Raw genomic sequence first — 17,245 nt, forward strand, 5'->3', positions numbered from 1 at the left:
ACAGACGTTTGCAGCAGCTTCCCTGGTGGTCTAGTGGTTAGGATTCGGCGCTCTCACCGCCGCGGCCCGGGTTCGATTCCCGGTCAGGGAACATTGTATTTGCGGTGCTTCGAAATGCAATGCTGTTCCTGAACAAGCTTGCAGCTCACCTCGCTGTTGTTGCCCCAACCATCAGCAGCGTGTCGTGATACAACAGACACTTCTGTTTTAAAATCTGCACCAAATGACAAGATCTCGCTCCACAAGTGGAACTCCAATTGCTGATAGACAACGTAAATTTTGCCAATCATGGCTATCTTTAGTCGTCCAGGTACCTATTTGCGCCACAGCACTCGGGTTTATCATCAATCAATGCATTGCCACTGTGGAAATATTCAGCATTTTAAAATTCGCAACGTGTGCATGACTGGAATCTGGGAATGCCTGGACCATGGGCACTGATAACTTATCCTTGAGCATTCATTTGGCCTGGGCCCCTTCTATATTGAACATTGGCTCACTGCATATCAATGTTTAGCGTTCACAGGCGATTTCCAAGATCTGAATTTCCTGGCAGAGAATTCATGGAGTTTTTGATCTAACCGAGATTCACCATCACTAACGTTGATTCGCGACTCTTATCTCTCTTCATCATATCAATGCTAAGGACTGAACCTGCTTTAATTTCACCTTGGCTCGGGGTCAGTGCGGCTCAATAGGACTTCGGCCCGTCTCCCTTTCACAACCCATCAGTGCCGAGAACAGAACAGGGAATTTTGCTGACATGTTATGTTCTGAAATAGTTCTAAACTCTCCAGTATATTTCACTGTGTCTTCAGCACTGTGAGATCTAGCCTGGTGTGCAATCTTTGCGTCTTTATGAACATTTCAGCAGAACATTAATTGTACATATGGAACGACAATTGCTGTTTGACACTGTACGGTTTGCCAACATTTAAGTGCAGTGTGAGAACAATCACAATGATCATTATTCTTCCATGTACGTTCATGCGCGGCATCACCCTAACAAACCGAGCTGATCACAGCCCGGCTATCAGTCAATTCATTGCCAGTGCGGAAAAATGCAAATTTTCAACTTAGCAACGTGCACAATACCGGAATCAGAGAGTGCCTGGATCGTGGGCATTGATACGTTAACATGAGCATTAAGATTTTCAATATCATTACACATTACATGAACACATCCGGAGCTCATTGCCCCGAAATGAGGACTGAGTGTGCGGGGCAATTCCTTCCAGGGTTTAAGTATTCTTTCAAAAAGGTGTGAGAAAGTTTTGCTTCGTTTTCTGTCGGGCCGAAATAGCTCAGTTGGGAGAGCGTTAGACTGAAGTTCTAAAGGTCCCTGGTTCAATCCCGGGTTTCGGCAATATCTGATGATTTTGCGTCTCCTTCATTTTAAGGGGAGAAGCTGGTTTGATATCGAGACAGTGCTTGAGGGATGGGCTGTTCAGCGGTTGCCTGATACTAATTTTCGACGTGATTTTTTTTAGATTCAGCCCTCTTTTTCTGTTAATTTCTATTTATACTCTGCCCAGTTTTGTACATGAAGAGTGAACAATGTTTAAGCGATGCGATGTGTTCAATTCTTATGCAGTAACTCTATCACCCAGTGTGTGCCGGATACAAAATCATCTCAGGCTGGGCTTTCACGCAGCCCTGGGGCATTTTGTTGCCGGTTAAATCGGTCGTTTAGAGCGTGGTATTAATAAAGCCAAGAGCGCGGGCCCGATCTCCATATGGGCCATCCCAATTTTTCATAATTTTTATTCGGTTTTTAGTAACTTTTACAATCAAATCTTCATAAAGAAACAAATCCACACGGAATTCCAAGGGATGGGAATTATTTGGAATAACAGCCATTGCTTCTTTGCCGACGGTGTGCAGAGCACAACCTTCTGTTTATACGTGTTTCTTGCTTTGCTGATAACCGCTGAACTGGAGACCTGTTCCCGTCAATGGTTATAAGCAGAACAGACAGACAGAACGGTTCTGTCGCCCGGAGATGGGCAAAAGGCTGCAGTTCAGGACAAAAGCACCAAATGAAATGTTCACACGGTACCGAGAGTGAAAATTCCCGGAAAAAGGAGAGAATGAAATGGATTTCAGTGGTAGCCTAGCCGCACTTAACGCTGTGATTGCGCAGACATGTCTTTGGTGTTCTCCACAAAAACTGCCATTTGCTGCGAACAGTTTTCCCTGGCGCGAATGTGATGAGAATTTCGAAACAGCAAGGAGGAAAGACTGGGTTGGTCTGCTTGCTGGCACAGACGTTTGCAGCAGCTTCCCTGGTGGTCTAGTGGTTAGGATTCGGCGCTCTCACCGCCGCGGCCCGGGTTCGATTACCGGTCAGGGAACATTGTATTTGCGGTGCTTCGAAATGCAATGCTGTTCCTGAACAAGCTTGCAGCTCACCTCGCTGTTGTTGCCCCAACCATCAGCAGCGTGTCGTGATACAACAGACACTTCTGTTTTAAAATCTGCACCAAATGACGAGATCTCGCTCAACAAGTGGAACTCCAATTGCTGATAGACAACATAAATTTTGCCAATCATGGCTATCTTTAGTCTTCCAGGTACCTATTTGCGCCACAGCACTCGGGCTTATCATCAATCAATGCATTGCCACTGTGGAAATATTCAGCATTTTAAAATTCGCAACGTGTGCATGACTGGAATCTGGGAATGCCTGGACCATGGGCACTGATCACTTATCCTTGAGCATTCATTTGGCCTGGGCCCCTTCTATATTGAACATTGGCTCACTGCATATCAATGTTTAGCGTTCACAGGCGATTTCCAAGATCTGAATTTCCCGGCAGAGTATTCATGGAGTTTTTGATCTAACCGAGATTCACCATCACTAACGTTGATTCGCGACTCTTATCTCTCTTCATCATATCAATGCTAAGGACTGAACCTGCTTTAATTTCACCTTGGCTCGGGGTCAGTGCGGCTCAATAGGACTTCGGCCCGTCTCCCTTTCACAACCCATCAGTGCCGAGAACAGAACAGGGAATTTTGCTGACATGTTATGTTCTGAAATAGTTCTAAACTCTCCAGTATATTTCACTGTGTCTTCAGCACTGTGAGATCTAGCCTGGTGTGCAATCTTTGCGTCTTTATGAACATTTCAGCAGAACATTAATTGTACATATGGAACGACAATTGCTGTTTGACACTGTACGGTTTGCCAACATTTAAGTGCAGTGTGAGAACAATCACAATGATCATTATTCTTCCATGTACGTTCATGCGCGGCATCACCCTAACAAACCGAGCTGATCACAGCCCGGCTATCAGTCAATTCATTGCCAGTGCGGAAAAATGCAAATTTTCAACTTAGCAACGTGCACAATACCGGAATCAGAGAGTGCCTGGATCGTGGGCATTGATACGTTAACATGAGCATTAAGATTTTCAATATCATTACACATTACATGAACACATCCGGAGCTCATTGCCCCGAAATGAGGACTGAGTGTGCGGGGCAATTCCTTCCAGGGTTTAAGTATTCTTTCAAAAAGGTGTGAGAAAGTTTTGCTTCGTTTTCTGTCGGGCCGAAATAGCTCAGTTGGGAGAGCGTTAGACTGAAGATCTAAAGGTCCCTGGTTCAATCCCGGGTTTCGGCAATATCTGATGATTTTGCGTCTCCTTCATTTTAAGGGGAGAAGCTGGTTTGATATCGAGACAGTGCTTGAGGGATGGGCTGTTCAGCGGTTGCCTGATACTAATTTTCGACGTGATTTTTTTTAGATTCAGCGCTCTTTTTCTGTTAATTTCTATTTATACTCTGCCCAGTTTTGTACATGAAGAGTGAACAATGTTTAAGCGATGCGATGTGTTCAATTCTTATGCAGTAAATCTATCACCCAGTGTGTGCCGGATACAAAATCATCTCAGGCTGGGCTTTCACGCAGCCCTGGGGCATTTTGTTGCCGGTTAAATCGGTCGTTTAGAGCGTGGTATTAATAAAGCCAAGAGCGCGGGCCCGATCCCCATATGGGCCATCCCAATTTTTCATAATTTTTATTCGGTTTTTAGTAACTTTTACAATCAAATCTTCATAAAGAAACAAATCCACACGGAATTCCAAGGGATGGGAATTATTTGGAATAACAGCCATTGCTTCTTTGCCGACGGTGTGCAGAGCACAACCTTCTGTTTATACGTGTTTCTTGCTTTGCTGATAACCGCTGAACTGGAGACCTGTTCCCGTCAATGGTTATAAGCAGAACAGACAGACAGAACGGTTCTGTCGCCCGGAGATGTGCAAAAGGCTGCAGTTCAGGACAAAAGCACCAAATGAAATGTTCACACGGTACCGAGAGTGAAAATTCCCGGAAAAAGGAGAGAATGAAATGGATTTCAGTGGAAGCCTAGCCGCACTTAACGCTGTGATTGCGCAGACATGTCTTTGGTGTTCTCCACAAAAACTGCCATTTGCTGCGAACAGTTTTCCCTGGCGCGAATGTGATGAGAATTTCGAAACAGCAAGGAGGAAAGACTGGGTTGGTCTGCTTGCTGGCACAGACGTTTGCAGCAGCTTCCCTGGTGGTCTAGTGGTTAGGATTCGGCGCTCTCACCGCCGCGGCCCGGGTTCGATTCCTGGTCAGGGAACATTGTATTTGCGGTGCTTCGAAATGCAATGCTGTTCCTGAACAAGCTTGCAGCTCACCTCGCTGTTGTTGCCCCAACCATCAGCAGCGTGTCATGATACAACAGACACTTCTGTTTTAAAATCTGCACCAAATGACAAGATCTCGCTCAACAAGTGGAACTCCAATTGCTGATAGACAACACAAATTTTGCCAATCATGGCTATCTTTAGTCTTCCAGGTACCTATTTGCGCCACAGCACTCGGGCTTATCATCAATCAATGCATTGCCACTGTGGAAATATTCAGCATTTTAAAATTCGCAACGTGTGCATGACTGGAATCTGGGAATGCCTGGACCATGGGCACTGATCACTTATCCTTGAGCATTCATTTGGCCTGGGCCCCTTCTATATTGAACATTGGCTCACTGCATATCAATGTTTAGCGTTCACAGGCGATTTCCAAGATCTGAATTTCCCGGCAGAGTATTCATGGAGTTTTTGATCTAACCGAGATTCACCATCACTAACGTTGATTCGCTACTCTTATCTCTCTTCATCATATCAATGCTAAGGACTGAACCTGCTTTAATTTCACCTTGGCTCGGGGTCAGTGCGGCTGAATAGGACTTCGGCCCGTCTCCCTTTCACAACCCATCAGTGCCGAGAACAGAACAGGGAATTTTGCTGACATGTTATGTTCTGAAATAGTTCTAAACTCTCCAGTATATTTCACTGTGTCTTCAGCACTGTGAGATCTAGTCTGGTGTGCAATCTTTGCGTCTTTATGAACATTTCAGCAGAACATTAATTGTACATATGGAACGACAATTGCTGTTTGACACTGTACGGTTTGCCAACATTTAAGTGCAGTGTGAGAACAATCACAATGATCATTATTCTTCCATGTACGTTCATGCGCGGCATCACCCTAACAAACCGAGCTGATCACAGCCCGGCTATCAGTCAATTCATTGCCAGTGCGGAAAAATGCAAATTTTCAACTTAGCAACGTGCACAATACCGGAATCAGAGAGTGCCTGGATCGTGGGCATTGATACGTTAACATGAGCATTAAGAATTTCAATATCATTACACATTACATGAACACATCCGGAGCTCATTGCCCCGAAATGAGGACTGAGTGTGCGGGGCAATTCCTTCCAGGGTTTAAGTATTCTTTCAAAAAGGTGTGAGAAAGTTTGGCTTCATTTTTTGTCGGGCCGAAATAGCTCAGTTGGGAGAGCGTTAGACTGAAGATCTAAAGGTCCCTGGTTCAATCCCGGGTTTCGGCAATATCTGATGATTTAGCGTCTCCTTCATTTTAAGGGGAGAAGCTGGTTTGATATCGAGACAGTGCTTGAGGGATGGGCTGTTCAGCGGTTGCCTGATACTAATTTTCGACGTGATTTTTTTTAGATTCAGCGCTCTTTTTCTGTTAATTTCTATTTATACTCTGCCCAGTTTTGTACATGAAGAGTGAACAATGTTTAAGCGATGCGATGTGTTCAATTCTTATGCAGTAAATCTATCACCCAGTGTGTGCCGGATACAAAATCATCTCAGGCTGGGCTTTCACGCAGCCGTGGGGCATTTTGTTGCCGGTTAAATCGGTCGTTTAGAGCGTGGTATTAATAAAGCCAAGAGCGCGGGCCCGATCCCCATATGGGCCATCCCAATTTTTCATAATTTTTATTCGGTTTTTAGTAACTTTTACAATCAAATCTTCATACAGAAACAAATCCACACGGAATTCCAAGGGATGGGAATTATTTGGAATAACAGCCATTGCTTCTTTGCCGACGGTGTCTTTCTATTTATAACGTGTTTCTTGCTTTGCTGATAACCGATGAACTGGAGACCTGTTCCCGTCAATGGATAAAAGCAGAACAGACAGACAGAACGGTTCTGTCGCCCGGAGTTGGGCAAAAGGCTGCAGTTCAGGACAAAAGCACCAAATGAAATGTTCACACGGTACCGAGAGTGAAAATTCCAGGAATAAGGAGAGAATGAAATGGATTTCAGTCGATGCCTAGCCGCACTTAACGCTGTGATTGCGCGGACATGTCTTTGGTGTTCTCCACAAAAACTGCCATTTGCTGCGAACACTTTTCCCTGGCGCGAATGTGATGAGAATTTCGAAACAGCAAGGAGGAAAGACTTGGTTGGTCTGCATGCTGGCACAGACGTTTGCAGCAGCTTCCCTGGTGGTCTAGTGGTTAGGATTCGGCGCTCTCACCGCCGCGGCCCGGGTTCGATTCCCGGTCAGGGAACATTGTATTTGCGATGCTTCGAAATGCAATGCTGTTCCTGAACAAGCTTGCAGCTCACCTCGCTGTTGTTGCCCCAACCATCAGCAGCGTGTCGTGATACAACAGACACTTCTGTTTTAAAATCTGCACCAAATGACAAGATCTCGCTCCACAAGTGGAACTCCAATTGCTGATAGACAACGTAAATTTTGCCAATCATGGCTATCTTTAGTCGTCCAGGTACCTATTTGCGCCACAGCACTCGGGCTTATCATCAATCAATGCATTGCCACTGTGGAAATATTCAGCATTTTAAAATTCGCAACGTGTGCATGACTGGAATCTGGGAATGCCTGGACCATGGGCACTGATAACTTATCCTTGAGCATTCATTTGGCCTGGGCCCCTTCTATATTGAACATTGGCTCACTGCATCTCAATGTTTAGCGTTCACAGGCGATTTCCAAGATCTGAATTTCCTGGCAGAGAATTCATGGAGTTTTTGATCTAACCGAGATTCACCATCACTAACGTTGATTCGCGACTCTTATCTCTCTTCATCATATCAATGCTAAGGACTGAACCTGCTTTAATTTCACCTTGGCTCGGGGTCAGTGCGGCTCAATAGGACTTCGGCCCGTCTCCCTTTCACAACCCATCAGTGCCGAGAACAGAACAGGGAATTTTGCTGACATGTTATGTTCTGAAATAGTTCTAAACTCTCCAGTATATTTCACTGTGTCTTCAGCACTGTGAGATCTAGCCTGGTGTGCAATCTTTGCGTCTTTATGAACATTTCAGCAGAACATTAATTGTACATATGGAACGACAATTGCTGTTTGACACTGTACGGTTTGCCAACATTTAAGTGCAGTGTGAGAACAATCACAATGATCATTATTCTTCCATGTACGTTCATGCGCGGCATCACCCTAACAAACCGAGCTGATCACAGCCCGGCTATCAGTCAATTCATTGCCAGTGCGGAAAAATGCAAATTTTCAACTTAGCAACGTGCACGATACCGGAATCAGAGAGTGCCTGGATCGTGGGCATTGATACGTTAACATGAGCATTAAGATTTTCAATATCATTACACATTACATGAACACATCCGGAGCTCATTGCCCCGAAATGAGGACTGAGTGTGCGGGGCAATTCCTTCCAGGGTTTAAGTATTCTTTCAAAAAGGTGTGAGAAAGTTTTGCTTCGTTTTCTGTCGGGCCGAAATAGCTCAGTTGGGAGAGCGTTAGACTGAAGTTCTAAAGGTCCCTGGTTCAATCCCGGGTTTCGGCAATATCTGATGATTTTGCGTCTCCTTCATTTTAAGGGGAGAAGCTGGTTTGATATCGAGACAGTGCTTGAGGGATGGGCTGTTCAGCGGTTGCCTGATACTAATTTTCGACGTGATTTTTTTTAGATTCAGCCCTCTTTTTCTGTTAATTTCTATTTATACTCTGCCCAGTTTTGTACATGAAGAGTGAACAATGTTTAAGCGATGCGATGTGTTCAATTCTTATGCAGTAACTCTATCACCCAGTGTGTGCCGGATACAAAATCATCTCAGGCTGGGCTTTCACGCAGCCCTGGGGCATTTTGTTGCCGGTTAAATCGGTCGTTTAGAGCGTGGTATTAATAAAGCCAAGAGCGCGGGCCCGATCCCCATATGGGCCATCCCAATTTTTCATAATTTTTATTCGGTTTTTAGTAACTTTTACAATCAAATCTTCATAAAGAAACAAATCCACACGGAATTCCAAGGGATGGGAATTATTTGGAATAACAGCCATTGCTTCTTTGCCGACGGTGTCTTTCTATTTATAACGTGTTTCTTGCTTTGCTGATTACCGATGAACTGGAGACCTGTTCCCGTCAATGGATAAAAGCAGAACAGACAGACAGAACGGTTCTGTCGCCCGGAGTTGGGCAAAAGGCTGCAGTTCAGGACAAAAACACCAAATGAAATGTTCACACGGTACCGAGAGTGAAAATTCCAGGAATAAGGAGAGAATGAAATGGATTTCAGTCGATGCCTAGCCGCACTTAACGCTGTGATTGCGCGGACATGTCTTTGGTGTTCTCCACAAAAACTGCCATTTGCTGCGAACAGTTTTCCTTGGCGCGAATGTGATGAGAATTTCGAAACAGCAAGGAGGAAAGACTAGGTTGGTCTGCATGCTGGCACAGACGTTTGCAGCAGCTTCCCTGGTGGTCTAGTGGTTAGGATTCGGCGCTCTCACCGCCGCGGCCCGGGTTCGATTCCCGGTCAGGGAACATTGTATTTGCGGTGCTTCGAAATGCAATGCTGTTCCTGAACAAGCTTGCAGCTCACCTCGCTGTTGTTGCCCCAACCATCAGCAGCGTGTCGTGATACAACAGACACTTCTGTTTTAAAATCTGCACCAAATGACAAGATCTCGCTCCACAAGTGGAACTCCAATTGCTGATAGACAACGTAAATTTTGCCAATCATGGCTATCTTTAGTCGTCCAGGTACCTATTTGCGCCACAGCACTCGGGTTTATCATCAATCAATGCATTGCCACTGTGGAAATATTCAGCATTTTAAAATTCGCAACGTGTGCATGACTGGAATCTGGGAATGCCTGGACCATGGGCACTGATAACTTATCCTTGAGCATTCATTTGGCCTGGGCCCCTTCTATATTGAACATTGGCTCACTGCATATCAATGTTTAGCGTTCACAGGCGATTTCCAAGATCTGAATTTCCTGGCAGAGAATTCATGGAGTTTTTGATCTAACCGAGATTCACCATCACTAACGTTGATTCGCGACTCTTATCTCTCTTCATCATATCAATGCTAAGGACTGAACCTGCTTTAATTTCACCTTGGCTCGGGGTCAGTGCGGCTCAATAGGACTTCGGCCCGTCTCCCTTTCACAACCCATCAGTGCCGAGAACAGAACAGGGAATTTTGCTGACATGTTATGTTCTGAAATAGTTCTAAACTCTCCAGTATATTTCACTGTGTCTTCAGCACTGTGAGATCTAGCCTGGTGTGCAATCTTTGCGTCTTTATGAACATTTCAGCAGAACATTAATTGTACATATGGAACGACAATTGCTGTTTGACACTGTACGGTTTGCCAACATTTAAGTGCAGTGTGAGAACAATCACAATGATCATTATTCTTCCATGTACGTTCATGCGCGGCATCACCCTAACAAACCGAGCTGATCACAGCCCGGCTATCAGTCAATTCATTGCCAGTGCGGAAAAATGCAAATTTTCAACTTAGCAACGTGCACAATACCGGAATCAGAGAGTGCCTGGATCGTGGGCATTGATACGTTAACATGAGCATTAAGATTTTCAATATCATTACACATTACATGAACACATCCGGAGCTCATTGCCCCGAAATGAGGACTGAGTGTGCGGGGCAATTCCTTCCAGGGTTTAAGTATTCTTTCAAAAAGGTGTGAGAAAGTTTTGCTTCGTTTTCTGTCGGGCCGAAATAGCTCAGTTGGGAGAGCGTTAGACTGAAGTTCTAAAGGTCCCTGGTTCAATCCCGGGTTTCGGCAATATCTGATGATTTTGCGTCTCCTTCATTTTAAGGGGAGAAGCTGGTTTGATATCGAGACAGTGCTTGAGGGATGGGCTGTTCAGCGGTTGCCTGATACTAATTTTCGACGTGATTTTTTTTAGATTCAGCCCTCTTTTTCTGTTAATTTCTATTTATACTCTGCCCAGTTTTGTACATGAAGAGTGAACAATGTTTAAGCGATGCGATGTGTTCAATTCTTATGCAGTAACTCTATCACCCAGTGTGTGCCGGATACAAAATCATCTCAGGCTGGGCTTTCACGCAGCCCTGGGGCATTTTGTTGCCGGTTAAATCGGTCGTTTAGAGCGTGGTATTAATAAAGCCAAGAGCGCGGGCCCGATCTCCATATGGGCCATCCCAATTTTTCATAATTTTTATTCGGTTTTTAGTAACTTTTACAATCAAATCTTCATAAAGAAACAAATCCACACGGAATTCCAAGGGATGGGAATTATTTGGAATAACAGCCATTGCTTCTTTGCCGACGGTGTGCAGAGCACAACCTTCTGTTTATACGTGTTTCTTGCTTTGCTGATAACCGCTGAACTGGAGACCTGTTCCCGTCAATGGTTATAAGCAGAACAGACAGACAGAACGGTTCTGTCGCCCGGAGATGTGCAAAAGGCTGCAGTTCAGGACAAAAGCACCAAATGAAATGTTCACACGGTACCGAGAGTGAAAATTCCCGGAAAAAGGAGAGAATGAAATGGATTTCAGTGGAAGCCTAGCCGCACTTAACGCTGTGATTGCGCAGACATGTCTTTGGTGTTCTCCACAAAAACTGCCATTTGCTGCGAACAGTTTTCCCTGGCGCGAATGTGATGAGAATTTCGAAACAGCAAGGAGGAAAGACTGGGTTGGTCTGCTTGCTGGCACAGACGTTTGCAGCAGCTTCCCTGGTGGTCTAGTGGTTAGGATTCGGCGCTCTCACCGCCGCGGCCCGGGTTCGATTCCTGGTCAGGGAACATTGTATTTGCGGTGCTTCGAAATGCAATGCTGTTCCTGAACAAGCTTGCAGCTCACCTCGCTGTTGTTGCCCCAACCATCAGCAGCGTGTCATGATACAACAGACACTTCTGTTTTAAAATCTGCACCAAATGACAAGATCTCGCTCAACAAGTGGAACTCCAATTGCTGATAGACAACACAAATTTTGCCAATCATGGCTATCTTTAGTCTTCCAGGTACCTATTTGCGCCACAGCACTCGGGCTTATCATCAATCAATGCATTGCCACTGTGGAAATATTCAGCATTTTAAAATTCGCAACGTGTGCATGACTGGAATCTGGGAATGCCTGGACCATGGGCACTGATCACTTATCCTTGAGCATTCATTTGGCCTGGGCCCCTTCTATATTGAACATTGGCTCACTGCATATCAATGTTTAGCGTTCACAGGCGATTTCCAAGATCTGAATTTCCCGGCAGAGTATTCATGGAGTTTTTGATCTAACCGAGATTCACCATCACTAACGTTGATTCGCTACTCTTATCTCTCTTCATCATATCAATGCTAAGGACTGAACCTGCTTTAATTTCACCTTGGCTCGGGGTCAGTGCGGCTGAATAGGACTTCGGCCCGTCTCCCTTTCACAACCCATCAGTGCCGAGAACAGAACAGGGAATTTTGCTGACATGTTATGTTCTGAAATAGTTCTAAACTCTCCAGTATATTTCACTGTGTCTTCAGCACTGTGAGATCTAGTCTGGTGTGCAATCTTTGCGTCTTTATGAACATTTCAGCAGAACATTAATTGTACATATGGAACGACAATTGCTGTTTGACACTGTACGGTTTGCCAACATTTAAGTGCAGTGTGAGAACAATCACAATGATCATTATTCTTCCATGTACGTTCATGCGCGGCATCACCCTAACAAACCGAGCTGATCACAGCCCGGCTATCAGTCAATTCATTGCCAGTGCGGAAAAATGCAAATTTTCAACTTAGCAACGTGCACAATACCGGAATCAGAGAGTGCCTGGATCGTGGGCATTGATACGTTAACATGAGCATTAAGAATTTCAATATCATTACACATTACATGAACACATCCGGAGCTCATTGCCCCGAAATGAGGACTGAGTGTGCGGGGCAATTCCTTCCAGGGTTTAAGTATTCTTTCAAAAAGGTGTGAGAAAGTTTGGCTTCATTTTTTGTCGGGCCGAAATAGCTCAGTTGGGAGAGCGTTAGACTGAAGATCTAAAGGTCCCTGGTTCAATCCCGGGTTTCGGCAATATCTGATGATTTAGCGTCTCCTTCATTTTAAGGGGAGAAGCTGGTTTGATATCGAGACAGTGCTTGAGGGATGGGCTGTTCAGCGGTTGCCTGATACTAATTTTCGACGTGATTTTTTTTAGATTCAGCGCTCTTTTTCTGTTAATTTCTATTTATACTCTGCCCAGTTTTGTACATGAAGAGTGAACAATGTTTAAGCGATGCGATGTGTTCAATTCTTATGCAGTAAATCTATCACCCAGTGTGTGCCGGATACAAAATCATCTCAGGCTGGGCTTTCACGCAGCCGTGGGGCATTTTGTTGCCGGTTAAATCGGTCGTTTAGAGCGTGGTATTAATAAAGCCAAGAGCGCGGGCCCGATCCCCATATGGGCCATCCCAATTTTTCATAATTTTTATTCGGTTTTTAGTAACTTTTACAATCAAATCTTCATACAGAAACAAATCCACACGGAATTCCAAGGGATGGGAATTATTTGGAATAACAGCCATTGCTTCTTTGCCGACGGTGTCTTTCTATTTATAACGTGTTTCTTGCTTTGCTGATAACCGATGAACTGGAGACCTGTTCCCGTCAATGGATAAAAGCAGAACAGACAGACAGAACGGTTCTGTCGCCCGGAGTTGGGCAAAAGGCTGCAGTTCAGGACAAAAGCACCAAATGAAATGTTCACACGGTACCGAGAGTGAAAATTCCAGGAATAAGGAGAGAATGAAATGGATTTCAGTCGATGCCTAGCCGCACTTAACGCTGTGATTGCGCGGACATGTCTTTGGTGTTCTCCACAAAAACTGCCATTTGCTGCGAACACTTTTCCCTGGCGCGAATGTGATGAGAATTTCGAAACAGCAAGGAGGAAAGACTTGGTTGGTCTGCATGCTGGCACAGACGTTTGCAGCAGCTTCCCTGGTGGTCTAGTGGTTAGGATTCGGCGCTCTCACCGCCGCGGCCCGGGTTCGATTCCCGGTCAGGGAACATTGTATTTGCGATGCTTCGAAATGCAATGCTGTTCCTGAACAAGCTTGCAGCTCACCTCGCTGTTGTTGCCCCAACCATCAGCAGCGTGTCGTGATACAACAGACACTTCTGTTTTAAAATCTGCACCAAATGACAAGATCTCGCTCCACAAGTGGAACTCCAATTGCTGATAGACAACGTAAATTTTGCCAATCATGGCTATCTTTAGTCGTCCAGGTACCTATTTGCGCCACAGCACTCGGGCTTATCATCAATCAATGCATTGCCACTGTGGAAATATTCAGCATTTTAAAATTCGCAACGTGTGCATGACTGGAATCTGGGAATGCCTGGACCATGGGCACTGATAACTTATCCTTGAGCATTCATTTGGCCTGGGCCCCTTCTATATTGAACATTGGCTCACTGCATCTCAATGTTTAGCGTTCACAGGCGATTTCCAAGATCTGAATTTCCTGGCAGAGAATTCATGGAGTTTTTGATCTAACCGAGATTCACCATCACTAACGTTGATTCGCGACTCTTATCTCTCTTCATCATATCAATGCTAAGGACTGAACCTGCTTTAATTTCACCTTGGCTCGGGGTCAGTGCGGCTCAATAGGACTTCGGCCCGTCTCCCTTTCACAACCCATCAGTGCCGAGAACAGAACAGGGAATTTTGCTGACATGTTATGTTCTGAAATAGTTCTAAACTCTCCAGTATATTTCACTGTGTCTTCAGCACTGTGAGATCTAGCCTGGTGTGCAATCTTTGCGTCTTTATGAACATTTCAGCAGAACATTAATTGTACATATGGAACGACAATTGCTGTTTGACACTGTACGGTTTGCCAACATTTAAGTGCAGTGTGAGAACAATCACAATGATCATTATTCTTCCATGTACGTTCATGCGCGGCATCACCCTAACAAACCGAGCTGATCACAGCCCGGCTATCAGTCAATTCATTGCCAGTGCGGAAAAATGCAAATTTTCAACTTAGCAACGTGCACGATACCGGAATCAGAGAGTGCCTGGATCGTGGGCATTGATACGTTAACATGAGCATTAAGATTTTCAATATCATTACACATTACATGAACACATCCGGAGCTCATTGCCCCGAAATGAGGACTGAGTGTGCGGGGCAATTCCTTCCAGGGTTTAAGTATTCTTTCAAAAAGGTGTGAGAAAGTTTTGCTTCGTTTTCTGTCGGGCCGAAATAGCTCAGTTGGGAGAGCGTTAGACTGAAGTTCTAAAGGTCCCTGGTTCAATCCCGGGTTTCGGCAATATCTGATGATTTTGCGTCTCCTTCATTTTAAGGGGAGAAGCTGGTTTGATATCGAGACAGTGCTTGAGGGATGGGCTGTTCAGCGGTTGCCTGATACTAATTTTCGACGTGATTTTTTTTAGATTCAGCCCTCTTTTTCTGTTAATTTCTATTTATACTCTGCCCAGTTTTGTACATGAAGAGTGAACAATGTTTAAGCGATGCGATGTGTTCAATTCTTATGCAGTAACTCTATCACCCAGTGTGTGCCGGATACAAAATCATCTCAGGCTGGGCTTTCACGCAGCCCTGGGGCATTTTGTTGCCGGTTAAATCGGTCGTTTAGAGCGTGGTATTAATAAAGCCAAGAGCGCGGGCCCGATCCCCATATGGGCCATCCCAATTTTTCATAATTTTTATTCGGTTTTTAGTAACTTTTACAATCAAATCTTCATAAAGAAACAAATCCACACGGAATTCCAAGGGATGGGAATTATTTGGAATAACAGCCATTGCTTCTTTGCCGACGGTGTCTTTCTATTTATAACGTGTTTCTTGCTTTGCTGATTACCGATGAACTGGAGACCTGTTCCCGTCAATGGATAAAAGCAGAACAGACAGACAGAACGGTTCTGTCGCCCGGAGTTGGGCAAAAGGCTGCAGTTCAGGACAAAAACACCAAATGAAATGTTCACACGGTACCGAGAGTGAAAATTCCAGGAATAAGGAGAGAATGAAATGGATTTCAGTCGATGCCTAGCCGCACTTAACGCTGTGATTGCGCGGACATGTCTTTGGTGTTCTCCACAAAAACTGCCATTTGCTGCGAACAGTTTTCCTTGGCGCGAATGTGATGAGAATTTCGAAACAGCAAGGAGGAAAGACTAGGTTGGTCTGCATGCTGGCACAGACGTTTGCAGCAGCTTCCCTGGTGGTCTAGTGGTTAGGATTCGGCGCTCTCACCGCCGCGGCCCGGGTTCGATTCCCGGTCAGGGAACATTGTATTTGCGGTGCTTCGAAATGCAATGCTGTTCCTGAACAAGCTTGCAGCTCACCTCGCTGTTGTTGCCCCAACCATCAGCAGCGTGTCGTGATACAACAGACACTTCTGTTTTAAAATCTGCACCAAATGACAAGATCTCGCTCCACAAGTGGAACTCCAATTGCTGATAGACAACGTAAATTTTGCCAATCATGGCTATCTTTAGTCGTCCAGGTACCTATTTGCGCCACAGCACTCGGGTTTATCATCAATCAATGCATTGCCACTGTGGAAATATTCAGCATTTTAAAATTCGCAACGTGTGCATGACTGGAATCTGGGAATGCCTGGACCATGGGCACTGATAACTTATCCTTGAGCATTCATTTGGCCTGGGCCCCTTCTATATTGAACATTGGCTCACTGCATATCAATGTTTAGCGTTCACAGGCGATTTCCAAGATCTGAATTTCCTGGCAGAGAATTCATGGAGTTTTTGATCTAACCGAGATTCACCATCACTAACGTTGATTCGCGACTCTTATCTCTCTTCATCATATCAATGCTAAGGACTGAACCTGCTTTAATTTCACCTTGGCTCGGGGTCAGTGCGGCTGAATAGGACTTCGGCCCGTCTCCCTTTCACAACTCATCAGTGCCGAGAACAAAACAGGGAATTTTGCTGACATGTTATATTCTGAAATAGTTCTAAACTCTCCAGTATATTTCACTGTGTCTTCAGCACTGTGAGATCTAGCCTGGTGTGCAATCTTTGCGTCTTTATGAACATTTCAGCAGAACATTAATTGTACATATGGAACGACAATTGCTGTTTGACACTGTACGGTTTGCCAACATTTAAGTGCAGTGTGAGAACAATCACAATGATCATTATTCTTCCATGTACGTTCATGCGCGGCATCACCCTAACAAACCGAGCTGATCACAGCCCGGCTATCAGTCAATTCATTGCCAGTGCGGAAAAATGCAAATTTTCAACTTAGCAACGTGCACAATACCGGAATCAGAGAGTGCCTGGATCGTGGGCATTGATACGTTAACATGAGCATTAAGATTTTCAATATCATTACACATTACATGAACACATCCGGAGCTCATTGCCCCGAAATGAGGACTGAGTGTGCGGGGCAATTCCTTCCAGGGTTTAAGTATTCTTTCAAAAAGGTGTGAGAAAGTTTTGCTTCGTTTTCTGTCGGGCCGAAATAGCTCAGTTGGGAGAGCGTTAGACTGAAGTTCTAAAGGTCCCTGGTTCAATCCCGGGTTTCGGCAATATCTGATGATTTTGCGTCTCCTTCATTTTAAGGGGAGAAGCTGGTTTGATATCGAGACAGTGCTTGAGGGATGGGC

General features: G+C 44.8%; 16 non-coding genes across 16 annotated transcripts; all 16 read left to right on the forward strand.

Moving 5' to 3' along the window:
* The first annotated feature begins 19 nt into the window (after window positions 1-19).
* On the forward strand, window positions 20-91 carry trnae-cuc (transfer RNA glutamic acid (anticodon CUC)). The gene has a single exon. It is a non-coding gene; the product is annotated as a tRNA-Glu (tRNA).
* Window positions 92-1,293: 1,202 nt separating this feature from the next.
* On the forward strand, window positions 1,294-1,366 carry trnaf-gaa (transfer RNA phenylalanine (anticodon GAA)). Its single transcript has one exon. It is a non-coding gene; the product is annotated as a tRNA-Phe (tRNA).
* A 916-nt stretch (window positions 1,367-2,282) lies between these two features.
* On the forward strand, window positions 2,283-2,354 carry trnae-cuc (transfer RNA glutamic acid (anticodon CUC)). Its single transcript has one exon. It is a non-coding gene; the product is annotated as a tRNA-Glu (tRNA).
* Window positions 2,355-3,556: 1,202 nt separating this feature from the next.
* On the forward strand, window positions 3,557-3,629 carry trnaf-gaa (transfer RNA phenylalanine (anticodon GAA)). Its single transcript has one exon. It is a non-coding gene; the product is annotated as a tRNA-Phe (tRNA).
* Window positions 3,630-4,545: 916 nt separating this feature from the next.
* trnae-cuc (transfer RNA glutamic acid (anticodon CUC)) lies at window positions 4,546-4,617 on the forward strand. Its single transcript has one exon. It is a non-coding gene; the product is annotated as a tRNA-Glu (tRNA).
* A 1,202-nt stretch (window positions 4,618-5,819) lies between these two features.
* Window positions 5,820-5,892, forward strand: trnaf-gaa (transfer RNA phenylalanine (anticodon GAA)). Its single transcript has one exon. It is a non-coding gene; the product is annotated as a tRNA-Phe (tRNA).
* A 906-nt stretch (window positions 5,893-6,798) lies between these two features.
* trnae-cuc (transfer RNA glutamic acid (anticodon CUC)) lies at window positions 6,799-6,870 on the forward strand. Its single transcript has one exon. It is a non-coding gene; the product is annotated as a tRNA-Glu (tRNA).
* Window positions 6,871-8,072: 1,202 nt separating this feature from the next.
* Window positions 8,073-8,145, forward strand: trnaf-gaa (transfer RNA phenylalanine (anticodon GAA)). The gene has a single exon. It is a non-coding gene; the product is annotated as a tRNA-Phe (tRNA).
* Window positions 8,146-9,051: 906 nt separating this feature from the next.
* trnae-cuc (transfer RNA glutamic acid (anticodon CUC)) lies at window positions 9,052-9,123 on the forward strand. Its single transcript has one exon. It is a non-coding gene; the product is annotated as a tRNA-Glu (tRNA).
* Window positions 9,124-10,325: 1,202 nt separating this feature from the next.
* On the forward strand, window positions 10,326-10,398 carry trnaf-gaa (transfer RNA phenylalanine (anticodon GAA)). The gene has a single exon. It is a non-coding gene; the product is annotated as a tRNA-Phe (tRNA).
* Window positions 10,399-11,314: 916 nt separating this feature from the next.
* Window positions 11,315-11,386, forward strand: trnae-cuc (transfer RNA glutamic acid (anticodon CUC)). The gene has a single exon. It is a non-coding gene; the product is annotated as a tRNA-Glu (tRNA).
* A 1,202-nt stretch (window positions 11,387-12,588) lies between these two features.
* On the forward strand, window positions 12,589-12,661 carry trnaf-gaa (transfer RNA phenylalanine (anticodon GAA)). Its single transcript has one exon. It is a non-coding gene; the product is annotated as a tRNA-Phe (tRNA).
* A 906-nt stretch (window positions 12,662-13,567) lies between these two features.
* trnae-cuc (transfer RNA glutamic acid (anticodon CUC)) lies at window positions 13,568-13,639 on the forward strand. The gene has a single exon. It is a non-coding gene; the product is annotated as a tRNA-Glu (tRNA).
* Window positions 13,640-14,841: 1,202 nt separating this feature from the next.
* trnaf-gaa (transfer RNA phenylalanine (anticodon GAA)) lies at window positions 14,842-14,914 on the forward strand. Its single transcript has one exon. It is a non-coding gene; the product is annotated as a tRNA-Phe (tRNA).
* Window positions 14,915-15,820: 906 nt separating this feature from the next.
* On the forward strand, window positions 15,821-15,892 carry trnae-cuc (transfer RNA glutamic acid (anticodon CUC)). The gene has a single exon. It is a non-coding gene; the product is annotated as a tRNA-Glu (tRNA).
* A 1,202-nt stretch (window positions 15,893-17,094) lies between these two features.
* Window positions 17,095-17,167, forward strand: trnaf-gaa (transfer RNA phenylalanine (anticodon GAA)). The gene has a single exon. It is a non-coding gene; the product is annotated as a tRNA-Phe (tRNA).
* The last annotated feature ends 78 nt before the right edge of the window (window positions 17,168-17,245 follow it).

The sequence above is a fragment of the Pristiophorus japonicus genome, chromosome 25 (genome assembly GCF_044704955.1).
Source record: "Pristiophorus japonicus isolate sPriJap1 chromosome 25, sPriJap1.hap1, whole genome shotgun sequence".
In the NCBI taxonomy this organism is placed as follows: domain Eukaryota; kingdom Metazoa; phylum Chordata; class Chondrichthyes; family Pristiophoridae; genus Pristiophorus; species Pristiophorus japonicus.